The sequence below is a fragment of the Sinohyriopsis cumingii genome, chromosome 4, assembly GCF_028554795.1.
Source record: "Sinohyriopsis cumingii isolate HCF-2022 chromosome 4, ASM2855479v2, whole genome shotgun sequence".
Taxonomy (NCBI): domain Eukaryota; kingdom Metazoa; phylum Mollusca; class Bivalvia; order Unionida; family Unionidae; genus Sinohyriopsis; species Sinohyriopsis cumingii.
In genome coordinates, this window is record NC_142964.1 from 49,116,615 (window position 1) to 49,130,255 (window position 13,641).

Genomic DNA, 13,641 nt, shown 5'->3' on the forward strand with positions numbered 1-13,641 from the left:
GGAAAAAGAAAAAGCGGGTATGTAGGCCCATACGACAATGTTTGTATAGAATGCAAGGTTGTGATCTGAAACCAATTAGCAATTAGTGTCTGTTTTGAAATACGTTACTGTTTAATTCCGAAAACGAAGAGAGAATGTATATTTAGTTCAGGGTGTGAGAAACACGAAGTCAGTTTTAGTCCGGATTTATTTTATTTAGTCTTTTGTTTAGGAAATAGCTCCCAAGACTGGAAAGAGAGTGAACAACCAGTAAGAGACTGGACGTAGACAGAGGCCACTAAAAGCAGGAACGGAACGAGGAGGCCAAGGGCCAAACATCTGGAGGAAGACATTGGCCATTAAAGGCAGCAGCGCATGAGGAAGCCAGAGGGAACAATTCGATTCCAACCGACTAGATGTGTTGAGTCTGGAGAGTGACCTGCAACCAGTTATCAGGTTATTCAGATATGCCAGACAATTAAGTTCGAAACGATCACTCAGTCGATTTCATGATGAAATTTGCCGTATCAATGTAAGGGATCTGCTAACTGCGTTTTAGAACTTTGTGTTAATTTATTTTTCTGCTTCAGGTGCACCCCACAGTTGGTCTTTTACAAGTTTATTTTGTTTATTTAAGTAATTCAATTTTTATATTCTGCATACGGGGGCTCTTGTTATTCTGTTATATACGTCTGTTCAGATCTCCAGTTATTCCATCAAATAATTTCATATCTTAATATAACAACGTGGTCGAATGTCCTCAAGACATCGATAGCCACCATGAGAAGGAATTAAACCACGGTGTTTTCATCTTCACTATCCAAGGTTCCGATGTGTTGATCCTATCTACGTCTGGGCATATCGTTCAGATATTTCGGTCCTTAGGGTATGTGAATTTTATTCGATGGGCCGGCAAGCCACCGTACCTAATCAAAATCAAGTTGTTCAAATCTGAACACTGTTCCTACAAGATCGAAACAAGTGGAGCTCACAACTGGAATGGACCCATAAATAAGCAATTTTCCACTACCGGTCAGTGTTTGTACAAATACATCATTTCCCTCTAATACACATGTATTGGCTTCTCTATGGTATATAGTCATACCTTTGATCTTAAACTTGCAAAGTATACTTTTGAAGTTGATTGCCTCCACTGTTTTCAGCGAACGTACACGCTATTGATTATTTGGCATTACATACTAAGAGAGACAACTCATGAAATCCAGTAGCTGTCACTAGGACAAAACTCTGAAATGTCTGTACAATCCGCCAAGATGTAGAGTAGGTTAACACATCGGAATCGTGGCTAGCGAAGATGCGGTTGTTTTTCGATTTTAGATTCTTAATGTTATTGGATTATGTGTACTGTTTGTATTGGGGGATGTGGCTCTCATTCCTTCCCCCAGGAGTAATTAAATAGTACGCTGTGCGTGCATTAAACAGTCATACATGCTCCATTGGAGCGAAAATCACTTTAATCCAAGTAAGTAAGTAAGTAAGTACTGTTTGTATTTTGTGACTACTTTGATTTCATATTACTCTAAGTGAATGGCTTCACGTCACAGTTTCTTACGAAACCTCATACTAAATAGCACAATGATCTGTATAAAATGTGTATTTTGGATTAAGCATGAAATTCAAGAAATAATTTCTACTCTTGTAACACTACAAATAAAACTGAATTAACAACATTCAACTTCGTAAAAAAACCACGAATGATTTTTTTTCATTATTACTATTTATCTTGCCGAACAATTTTAACCTTTTTAGCGAGGCATAGTTGCGCAATATGTATGACTTTTGTGACAGCGTCCTTGGAAAGCTGCGTCAAGTAATTTTTGCTTAGGGTTGGTTAATGCTAAACCAGACTAAAGCACAAACTGTTACGAGTTTTACTACCAACTACAAAGTAATTCTTTGTCATGATATTTGCATGCTTTCTCTGACATAGTGCTGTATACGGTCATGAAACTTGATACACTCATATGCCTAAAGGTTTATAAAGAACACAGTCATTAATTTTGACGCACATATGTACTTACCTTCACTCCTATAGAAATATACTCAACAGAAACCGTCATTTTATTTCAAGCATAAATTATTTTAAAAATTGCTGCAACTATAATATGTTCTCCAATACTCTTCTGTGCATGCTTACATCCATCCGAAAGTTCGCGTGTTACATCATGCGTTTTGACTCAATTCAAACGAATTTACGCAACACGAATGTAGTCATTCTGTCTGTTGACTGTGTTGTTTTTGGAGAACACATACTAGTGGCATTCTTTAAAGCACCCTCTCCCCTACTATGACCCCTCACAGCACAGGCCACCTATTTTAATTTCAATTTCTTATCCAGAACTGTCTACAAGTAAAGAAAACAAACTGTAAAACATGTTATAGGCCTATATTAATATATATATATATATATATATATATATATATATATATATATATATATATATATATATATATATATATATATATATATACACACACACACACACACACACACACACACACACACACGTGTGTGTGTGTGTGTGTGTGTGTGTGTGTGTGTGTGACGTCTACCCAACCATTGTCTTGTATCGCACATGCTCTTCTGTCTGGGTCTAACGCTGCAGCCTTTAGGCACAATAAATTTCACACGTCTTTAGACCCTCTTACCTAATCGAAATTTTAGTGCGGCACCAGCGAAAGAAAGCTATGGTTATAGGCGTCGAGGGTTCACTGCCGCTGTCACGTGAGTTCTTTAATATACATATTAATACTGGCTGTCCTTTGTTTCCGACATGATCGCATTAATCATTAGCAATTGTTATTATTTGACGCCAGTCTGATCGTATCGTGTCATATATTTTGTTTCTAGTGATTTAATTTGTACACATCACAAGAGAGAACAGGGAAAGATTTGCACGCATAGTCACGTTTTCCCCGTGTTGCATACAAAAATTAAATTCTCCAAGGGAGAAATTACGTCAATGACACAAAGTTGAAACTGCTAAATTATTCAAGTTTGTCAAGTGTAACCATCATGAATGCATTTTTGGGTCTTTGGGCAATAGCAAATATTCTGCAAAAGCACATGCTTAATTGAACCAGGATGACTACATCTGAGGATATTTTCCTTAGAGCTAATTGTTACTATTTTATAAGAAATTTTAGTTTATTTAGATGTCAGTTAGGGAACAGTGTAACAGCGCCATATATGATGACATTATTTCACAAATTAGATAGGTACTAGACCAGTTAGACGTACACACTAGCGCAGTTACAGAGCGAAAATAATCAAATGTTTCAACTACTATGTATATATAACTCTGTAAGTTATCATTACAGTAAAAGTAAACAAATCTGTTTAGTCGTGTTGAAAGCAGCGTGATTTACAGATCAATTGGACTGTATTTCAGATCATAACACGGGTCAGTTTTCTATATCCATGAGAATCAACTTGGTGTTGATAGAAATCACTTCAAAACATAATCAGATCAAATACAGTTCGCGATCAAAATTAATATAAGATCCGCGATTAGGAATTGATTCTAATGGTGTGCATAAAAAGCAAGAAATGCAAAAAATACAAAAAGAATAAATGCAATTTAAAACGAAATGAAAATTGCTGAAAAAATATGATCATTTCCATCGTGATTCTTGAGCAAAAAAGACGCGTTGCACAATTATTATATGTACGCAACACGCTCACTAGGAAGTCATAGGCAAAAAGGTTTTAAGAAAACGATTATTTTATGAAACACTGGTCAGATCAAATTAGGATTTGCTGTAAAAGAAATCTGGCCTCCCTTGGGTTTGGGAAATGATGCGCTTGAGATAAAATCACCAATTGAGAAAGCAATTATAGACGGCGAGGTTTGAGATAAATGTCAATGATCATATTACACTTGCTAAAAACTAAATATATCAAAGTGAAATGCTTCCTGTTAATTATATAAAAAAGAACGGAGTCAGCTAATTCGGTATTCTACATAACAATGCTAAAATACAAAATAAGAATAAGCACAACTTTTTGAATACCTTCAAACTAGAATAGAATTAAGAAATATGTATGTATGTATGTATGTATGTATGTATGTATGTATGTATGTATGTATGTATGTATGTATGTATGTATGCATGCATGCATGCATGCATGCATGCATGCATGTATGTATGTATGGACGCTAAAAATATCGCACAATCAAAGACAAAGTGAAAAAGGTTAAATCTTTAAAAAGAATGCCAAATTCACAAAAAATATCTAGCAGATTTTTAAAACGTTTCAAACCTTCTCAGCAGGAAAATTATAACAGGAATTATATCTGGACAAATGAATGAATCCATCGTTCTTCGTACGACAAGAAGGTAAATATATTGGACCTGCTCTACTTTACAGAGTCAGCTGAGGTGGGGGCAGGGGCTAATAAGACATTTGAATAGAAAGAATTTTAATTTATCATAGCCAGAGGATAGAAAATTAAAAAATGTAAATACGTACAGACTTGTAAGAAGCTTCATTTACATAAAACCATTTTTGAAAAAGATCGTCATTGGATAATTTCAACAATTTGATTTTGTAAATGTTAAATTAGACTTAACGATTAGACTTATGAAGATTCTGACATAAGACGGTCAACAACTTGTGTAAGGTCTTAACAATAAATTATTAACATAATAAACACAAGAACAATATATAATGTAATTTAACGAGTATTCGACAGATTACATAATAAATGAAGAGAAAAAGAAAAGACCACATAAATTGTATAAATTGGAAAAACCATTTTATTTTACGGAATTTGTTTCTAAACAACAAGCGCTCATGCAGATTAACCAACAAAAGACATTTCGAACAGACACAGTAATGGGTTCGATATATGTCCGGTATAAAATAGATGACAATAGAACATTTCAAAATGAATTTTACATCTATGTACCTGTGGATAAGATATTGGAAGGATGAGACAATGATAAGAACGTTCACGTTGCAGAGTGCAAACTGCTTAGAACGACTAAAAGAGAGCGTGAGGAAGACACTAACAGGCTAAACATTATTAAATCAATTGGTCCTAATATCTATTAAGCTGGAAGGTAACAGTAAAGATAATTCGATAGATATAATGCACGAAACGGTTTGTAAAAAATTGTAAAATTCAGCAGCTATTAAGATCAGTTTTAAAGTTCTGTAAATAATTTATTGTTATTTGTACCATAGGAACAACCCAAATCATCACAATGAAATATCAACGGCGATCAACACAGATAAACACAATCCAACTTGATTTTGTCTCCATCTCAAATCAGTTCAAATAAAATATAAACCAATTGTTAATAAAAGCATATAGTGTATTGCGATGCTTGAGGTAAATTACATCACTTCTTGAACATTCAAATAAAAAATTATTGTGTGAACATTTCATTTTAATATGCTTGATTTATTTATATTTACTACTAGTAAAATTGGCAAATATAGTATAGCGTCTTCTACAAAATCACTGGATTTTATAAACGATCGAGTATATTAACCATCAAGTTTTGATGTTTTGAAAATATTGCTGTATTTGGGGCATTTAATCTGCACGTTCCTTACTGTTTGCAATGTTTGAATAGCATTAGAGAATGAGTTCAATCACTGTATAAACAAAGACTTGAGCATCTCGACTCATTTTGCTGCTGTCATCAATCTGTGACGTGGACGTCGATGGCTCGTGGGATTTAATACAGTCAATGTTTCCAGGCAGTGTAGTACAACTATGGAATCATATTTCGATAACAAAAACTAATAAATATGTTCAAAAGCACATTTTATGTGGTCTAGAAATAGGTGAGCAAGAAAATCACGATTTCAGTTGATGATAAATTATTTTAGAATTAAACACAATTTATAATGTTTGACATAAAATTAAATAGAAAAGAATTAGCACATCATAAGAAACCCAGAAAACATTTTGAGCGAGTGCTTCACAAAAGCTGGACCTGTCGAGTAAAACACCACAGTTAATGATGTGGTAAAATAAAAAAGTGACCAGATGTTGACCCCAAAGTACTGGTTCAAAAGTATTTACAAAACACGAAAATGTTTCCTACATTGCAAGAAACGCAACCTAAATATCCGCTTGAACCAGCAATCACCATTTGAGATCTACTAAAAAGCCATGATACATACTGTGAAACGCATAATAAATTCAAATTAATTTTTTGATAATTAAATATCTGATGGTAAAATATTGATTATTAGCACAAAAAGATTTAAGGTGGATAATATTCACCTGTAGTGAAAATATTTGTTATTATACAATGGAAAATAGAGTTAGACGAATAGAATCAACGACACTGGGCATTGCAGAGCATGACAAAGGTACAAGGTACACTAAAAAAGACATCAGCAAAGAAACGGACACAAACAGAAAATATGTATTGCTAGAACACTTTGACGGTGTTCAACGCATAGAAGTTCAAGCAATTGGACAGTTGAACAGAAATTGTAGAGGAAATTTAAAGCAATAATAAAATGTTAGAGATAAAACTAAAATTAGGCGAAAGGAGAAAATATTCTTTAGATAGTTGTAACAATGGCTGCTTTAGATAAACTGATATTAAGCAACAGTTGCTCAGGCTACACAACATCGTACTCCTCAAACTCTTGTTCTACATGAGTCTACTCATTTCACTCTCCATTTTTGTTACCTATTGGTGATGTTTTTATGTCATGTTTTCTTTCTCTGGTACGTTATCAATACAAGTTCTCCCCTTCAACCACTAAACCCATTCTTTTTAAATTTGTAACATTATAGTAGTTCGTTATATTACAAAACTCAAAAGTTTTCATGATCCGCCATGCTACATTCTATGGATTGTATTCCATCCAGCTATACTGCGCCGTTACCTCTTGCAGGTGGATGCTTTCAGGGCTTGAAACGTCATTTTTATGAACAGTCTATTGTCAGCTGGTTTACAACTTTTCAACAATTCGTCATATCAATTGCATTATTTCACAACCCCATACCTTTTACCATGCAACATTTTTACTAACATGCAATTTGACCTTTTTTTGTGTCCTACTGCGTAGTGAAGTATTTAGTATTTTACTTTCCAGAAAATCGTAATTTGTTTTGTTGTAAAACGCTCTTTCACAACTTCTTTAAAAGCGTTGTGTATGCAATCCTTTTTTCCTTCACTTATTCAACCCTGGATTATTTCAAAGAAACATTATTGTATAGTCTTTCCGACGATATTAATGTCGTATTTCAACTGGTCTAGTAGTTTTTAAGTTTGAAAAACAATATCCTCAGGTTCCCCCCTCAGTGTGTCTGTCTGCCTGCCCTGTCTGTCTGTCTCTGTCTGTCTGTCTGTCTGTCTGTCTCCCTCCCTCCCTCTCTCTCTCTCTCTCTCTCTATATATATATATATATATATATATATATATATATATTTATTGATTTATTTATTTATGTGTGTGTATGTGTGTGTGTCTGTATATATCTCTATGTGTGTGTGTGTATGTGTGTGTGTCTGTACATATCTTTGTGTGTGTGTGTGTGTGTGTTTGTGCGCGCTATGGCCAATGGATTAGTTCTAACACTAAGAAACCAACCATTTCATGTAGATTATTCATTACATATTACTTTACAAACACATATTAAGCTTGTAAACGACTGATTGAAAAGAAGGCAGATCCAGTTTGGAAAACAACGTTTTAAATACTGAAAGTAAGAAACGAAGATACATATTTCATATTCAGAAATTGGGAACTTTTAATTTGTGGCATTTTGTCACCCTCACATACCAATGAAACTATGCTCTACTTTTGTCAATGTCCCCATACCGCTGTAACATCAGGTATTATTTATTACTGTAGTGACGGAGATGTTTATTTGATTATATATAACCGAAGGAAGTCATCCTTTTAGTGTATTAAAGAACCAGTTAGGTTTTTCGCTGTTTGTTTTGAACGTCATATATATTATCTCGCCTTATTTGTAGGTGAACTAAACATAGGTATTATCCATAGCATAAATAATTTAAATCCACATACGACATTCTGATAACCTCTCAGTCTGGCATGTGCAGGTTTTGCAATTTTAAAGTTATTGTTAATGGGGTTAATATAGTGCGTGTAAACATTTCATTTATTTTGCAGACCACCACCTAAAAAACTGTTTAATAAATATCAAAGCAGTTTTTGAACTTTCTAATACAATAATTGACATTTACAGCTGAGCCTCACAGAACTTCAAAACTTACTTTTAAATACATAATTGATGTCAAAGGCTCTAAATTTAATTAAATTAAACTCGCTAGGCTTATTTGTAGGCTCACTGTTGAATTTGGCTGCACACAAGGTAATACAATATTCAGTCGATAGTTAAAATACGATCTTACATATTATGTTTGGATAACATAATTTGTGTGCATGGGAGATATTTAAATTGACGTGGAGTTATGTGTACCCAGATCCCACTTTCGTACGTATTCCCAGTATAAGTGCGAAAAACACCCCGTTATTGTTTCCATAAAAAAACTGTTCATCAAATCATACCAGTTATTTGAAGACAGTACGATCATTTTGGATTGAAATTTGCTGTGGCCGCCTTCGTAAATGTAAAGTTAACAACTTCATGCGACTATGTCTTTTTGGATGAAGTGCAATACAAGCATATCTTCATTTTTACTACTAAACTATGGTGAGACGTAGTTTTATTTTGACGAAAAACGAGGAGGAAACAGTACAGAGGCCGTCAGTGTATTATGATTTGGATTTCTTTTATCGTAGCTTTAATAATTTTTCAGTCATATCGCGACGATGTCTGCAGTGTGGCAGGTTATAATGATGTCTAGCACTGAGACATCATGCTGCAGACATGTAGCATGATGTCCCACCCAGTCACATTATCCTGACACCAGGCAGACCAGTCCTAACACTAACCTCTTAATGCTGAGCGCCAAGCGAGGTAGCTACTAGTATCGTACTTTTATGTCTTTGGTATGACTCGGCAGGGGTTAGAACCCGCGACCTACATCATCCTAGGCGTACGCTCAAACCACTTAGGCCACCGGAGCGGGCACAGTGTATTCGGAGTCCACTCTATGGTTGTTTTTGTTTGTTTTTTTTTTTTGTTGCTTTAAAACGGGCTTTGTTGCGTAAGAATGCAGGCTCACTGCAGTAGAAAAGCTGGCTGGAGGCGCCATAGACAAAATGCGAAGATCATTATAAAATGATACTATTTTCAGGGTCTTACAAGCTTTGATTAAATTTAATTTTAGTACAGAAATTTTAAAATTTTGTTACCTCTGATGTCCTGACTACATCGATATGACAATTCTTGAAAAGTCTTAGAACAGTTCAGACTGAGTAATCATAACAGTTTTGTAACTGTTCCATGCTCCTTTGTGCTCAAACAGACAGTGTATAGGAATTTACTTCAAAAGCATAAAAGGCACCCAGATTCCAGAATATTATTATTTCCTTTTTTATATAGACAATTATAATCAACACACATACAGATTATGCCGAGAGAGTGAGAGTACGCGCGTGAGCGCGCGCATGTGTGTGTGTGTGTGATGATCGTATGCTACTTCGACACATTCTTCAGTTTACAATAAAAATGCATAATTTAAAAACTATTAGGTGATCTAATAGAGTTTGCTTTGATAATTTTTAAAAAATCCTAAAGGATTGAGACATCATTTATACTGACCAAAATAATCCGAACTTTTCGATCATTTGTACATTGTTTCAGCGTCCGTCAAACACATGAATGGGAAACTATCTCATACCACCCGATTGCTTTCTGCACGTAGAGTAGTCTTAAAATATGAAGATTTATTCATGTTGGTAAGCTTTACCATTTTCGGTGATACTTGTGGTTTCTGGCACGAGTGACTTACAGAGACTCGTAATGTTTGTATCTGGATTTAACGGTAATGGATAACTCTACAGTATAGTAATTAGACGGTTTGGCAGACACTTTTTCATCAAGACATTATCTTGAAAATTCTGTTTATATAAAAAAATAAATGTTAAGATGTACGAAAAGTGTTTTTATACGAAATTCTGAACTTATAATATAATTCAGAAACAATCGATATACTTCATATGACTCAGATGATATATTTCTCCTTTTACAAAGTGAGTACTTCGCGAGCATTGGAATTGTCGCTGTTATTTTGCGGATATCATAGGATGAGACAACACTCAGTATGACATACCCAGTATGACATACTTGTTGATATTTTCATTGTAACATTGCACCGAAGTATAAAAGGGTAGCACGTTGTTGTATAATATCGGTAGGAATCAATCATACATCAATTTTACTTGACTTTTTGAATTGATTGTAGAGTTTGTATCTGGTGCATCAAGGCAACATGCCACCTTCTGTCGCCAACTACATTGCCTTAGTGCACGCCTTAGTTCACGCTCTTTTCAGACAAAATCGCACTTTGTAGCCGAGAGCACGTTGTTATTTAGGGCATGTTTAGCAGCAGTTACACGTATAAATATATGCAAAATTTTAATTTTTTGGTACATGTATGACATGTTCTGACTGTTCGTAGGCTTCATAGGCCTGTCTTTTCCAAATGTACTCTACTTACAGGGCCGTAGAGAGCGATCACGTACCCTGGGGTAAGAAACACCGGGGCCTCTCCTAGTTCTTGTTCAAACAAAATGTTTCTTTCATAAAATTAAAACGTATTGTTCGGCCCGGGACCACTTACTGGCCCGGGCCCGGGCCTCGGGAATATATCTTCTGTTTCCACCCACCCCACCCTCTTTTCAGCCCTGTCTACTTAACAAATGTCCTTCTAGGGTCGTCTGAAGTTGTTAATTTTATGTTTGCAAGGTAGTCACCTAAGTATGACGCCACATCTTCATTTAAAATGTTGACATTTATTAATGTGTCATGATAGAACTAAGATAATAAATGCGAAAATGATTTATTTGTACACAAGGACGTTAAAGCTAAGTTGATAGACAGTGGTTGAATTATTCATAAGTGATATGATTAAATTATGTGCATTAACACGTCGCTATACATAATCGTGCCGACAGATCCGACCGCACCTGTTGTATTTTCCAGTATCTTAATTACGAAATACCTTTTTTTTTTAAAACAAACGCTCAAGAACAACGTATAGAATCTGTTCTTTTCGATAATGCTGTTTATATTCTCAAGTGTCAGACCGTTTTTAAGCGCTTAGAATATAAACAAACGATTGACTCTTGAATTAGTCGCATTTACTTTATTCTCACATTTGAATCCTACACATCATATCACATCAAAAATCACATCTCGGTTAAATTTAGAAGATATATTATTTTCAAAATAAACCAGACATTGTTCTTTCCCTTTAAAATGCAAGTAATAAGTAAACATAATTTGCTATTTATCCTTTACTTTTTCAACGTTTGTGACGTCAAGCTCAAGGGTTGTGTGTAACTCGTCATGGCAGGTGGTCTTTTCTTGGTAGTACGTTTGCGACAACTCTTGGATCACTTTACCAAATTCAATTCGTACGCATCACGCAAAAGTATATGCCATTTTGGTTTTACCAATAAGCAAATAAAGATTGCAAAGTGCCTGCAAAGACGCCATCGAAGAACAAAATAGACTCTTGAAACATTTTCAATGCCAATCCAACAGCTGAAAATCTGAATAAATACCGCTTATACCCAACTAAAACTCGTCGTACCATTAGAAAGATCAAGAGGAACACTCCAAAGTCCTATGCCTCTAGACTGAGCTCTCGTTCTTCAATTAAAACAACATGTACGAAAAACTCACTGGCAAAGTTGAAAGCAGCTGTATCAGTCAGAGTGCATACCATGCTAGTGCCCTCTGACAGTGGAACACATTGTTATCCAGTGTGTCGACTTCCACCCTGTGAGACAGAAGTAATTTGATGTGACCTATTTGACAAAAAACTGTATGTACCACCCGAGAAAATCTTGGAGTGCTGGTTATGATGTACCACCCGAGGAGATATTGGAATGAGGATTTTTAAAAAGAAACATTTGGCCGTATGTTTTAAAGATTTCTCAGTTCGAGGAGAAATTATTTGGCTCAAATGTGCTGAAACATCAATGGTATCTAGTTTTAATGGTACCCAGTAATGTTATAAGTTCTGTATTATTCAGATGATTTGGCATATACTATACTTTGCACGTATCGGCTGCACTTGCGCTTTAATGATCTAATACAATTCGAACATGCAAAGATCATAATTAAATTTATGAATATAATTTGAAATTGTTTTTAATATAACCTAGTTTTGCTATATATTTTTTACTTTAATACCATACTACCATAGGTCACTGTATTTCTAAATTGCTGGCTATCAAAGGCCACTTCGAAATATCCAACAGTTTGGCAGAACCGTTGATCCAAAATGAAAATCGTTTATCGTGACTAACACCCCAGTCGTTGATTACTGATGCAGTGGGGTAAAAATGAAAAAGCTAGTCTACTCAAATGTATGTGTTTCCTAGTAGCAACGCTTTAATAGGGCTTACCAGCATTATTTTAAATGTCACCATATAGCCACTATTTTGCTGTTTTACCATTACCAGCTGCTGCATACACTGTGATTCCCCTCGTGTTTATCTGTCTGTCCAGCCTTATGTCCATTACAAATTATAATTAAATGCCGCTTAATAGATGAAGTTGTTATAAATCTTTGATTTAATTATATCTGATTTAATGCATATTTATTTCAAGTAATTGTTTGTTAGTTTTTTTTAAAAATATTTTTCATTACACGATATTGTAATGTAAATTTATTCACTAAAGATGATAGTTTTTATTTAAAAAAATTATTTAGCTATCAGAAACCGGAGTGATCATTCTTTTTCTACAAGGAACTGTAGACTTCAACACTACAGATTGCAGCATACGTCATCGTCTTCCATCTTGGATTATTCCTAGGGATTCGAACGTGAAATCAGTAGAACATTTTGTTATTAGGACTACTAAAAAATATTTCTTGGATTATTCTTGGATTAATTTTGGACTTGATTCTATAAAACCGTAAGTTCATATTTTTTTCATTTTTACAGGATTTTTCCAGGGAAATAAATTATTGTATTTTTTTCCCAAAGCTTCTTGTTTTCACTTTTTCTTGTGTTACTGTTTATTCGAGCCTAAACAAGTAAAACATTTTCACATGATGAAGCGCATGGGGACCAGGCCACAAATATTCCGACAAGTCTAAATTTTAGTCCAGGCTTAAGACTTTGATTTACTAATTTTAAGTCAAACTCATATCAGCCAATCAGATCGTTGGATTCTAGACTTGCACATGTCTAGACTAGAAATTCTGTTGGTTAAAAGGGGTTATTATCTTTAAACTGGTTCCTAGGGGCCCAGGCGTGTGGCCATAATATTACATTTCTGAATGAAAGTGTTTGTGTGTGTGTGTGTGTGTGTGTGTGTGTGTGTGTGTGTGTGGATCGCCTCCAGGAAGAATTTTTTTAAAAAATATGACTTTTTTTGCAGCATCACTAAGTAAAGGTTTGATGTGGTACAGGCTGCTGAGAAAACGTGTTGGAGATGGAAATCTAAAGTTCACTATTATTATTCACTGATTTATTAGTCTGACCACTGTAACCACATAATTATTTTACAATGAATCGATTTTAGCTAAAATGGAATGTTTGTGGGCATTG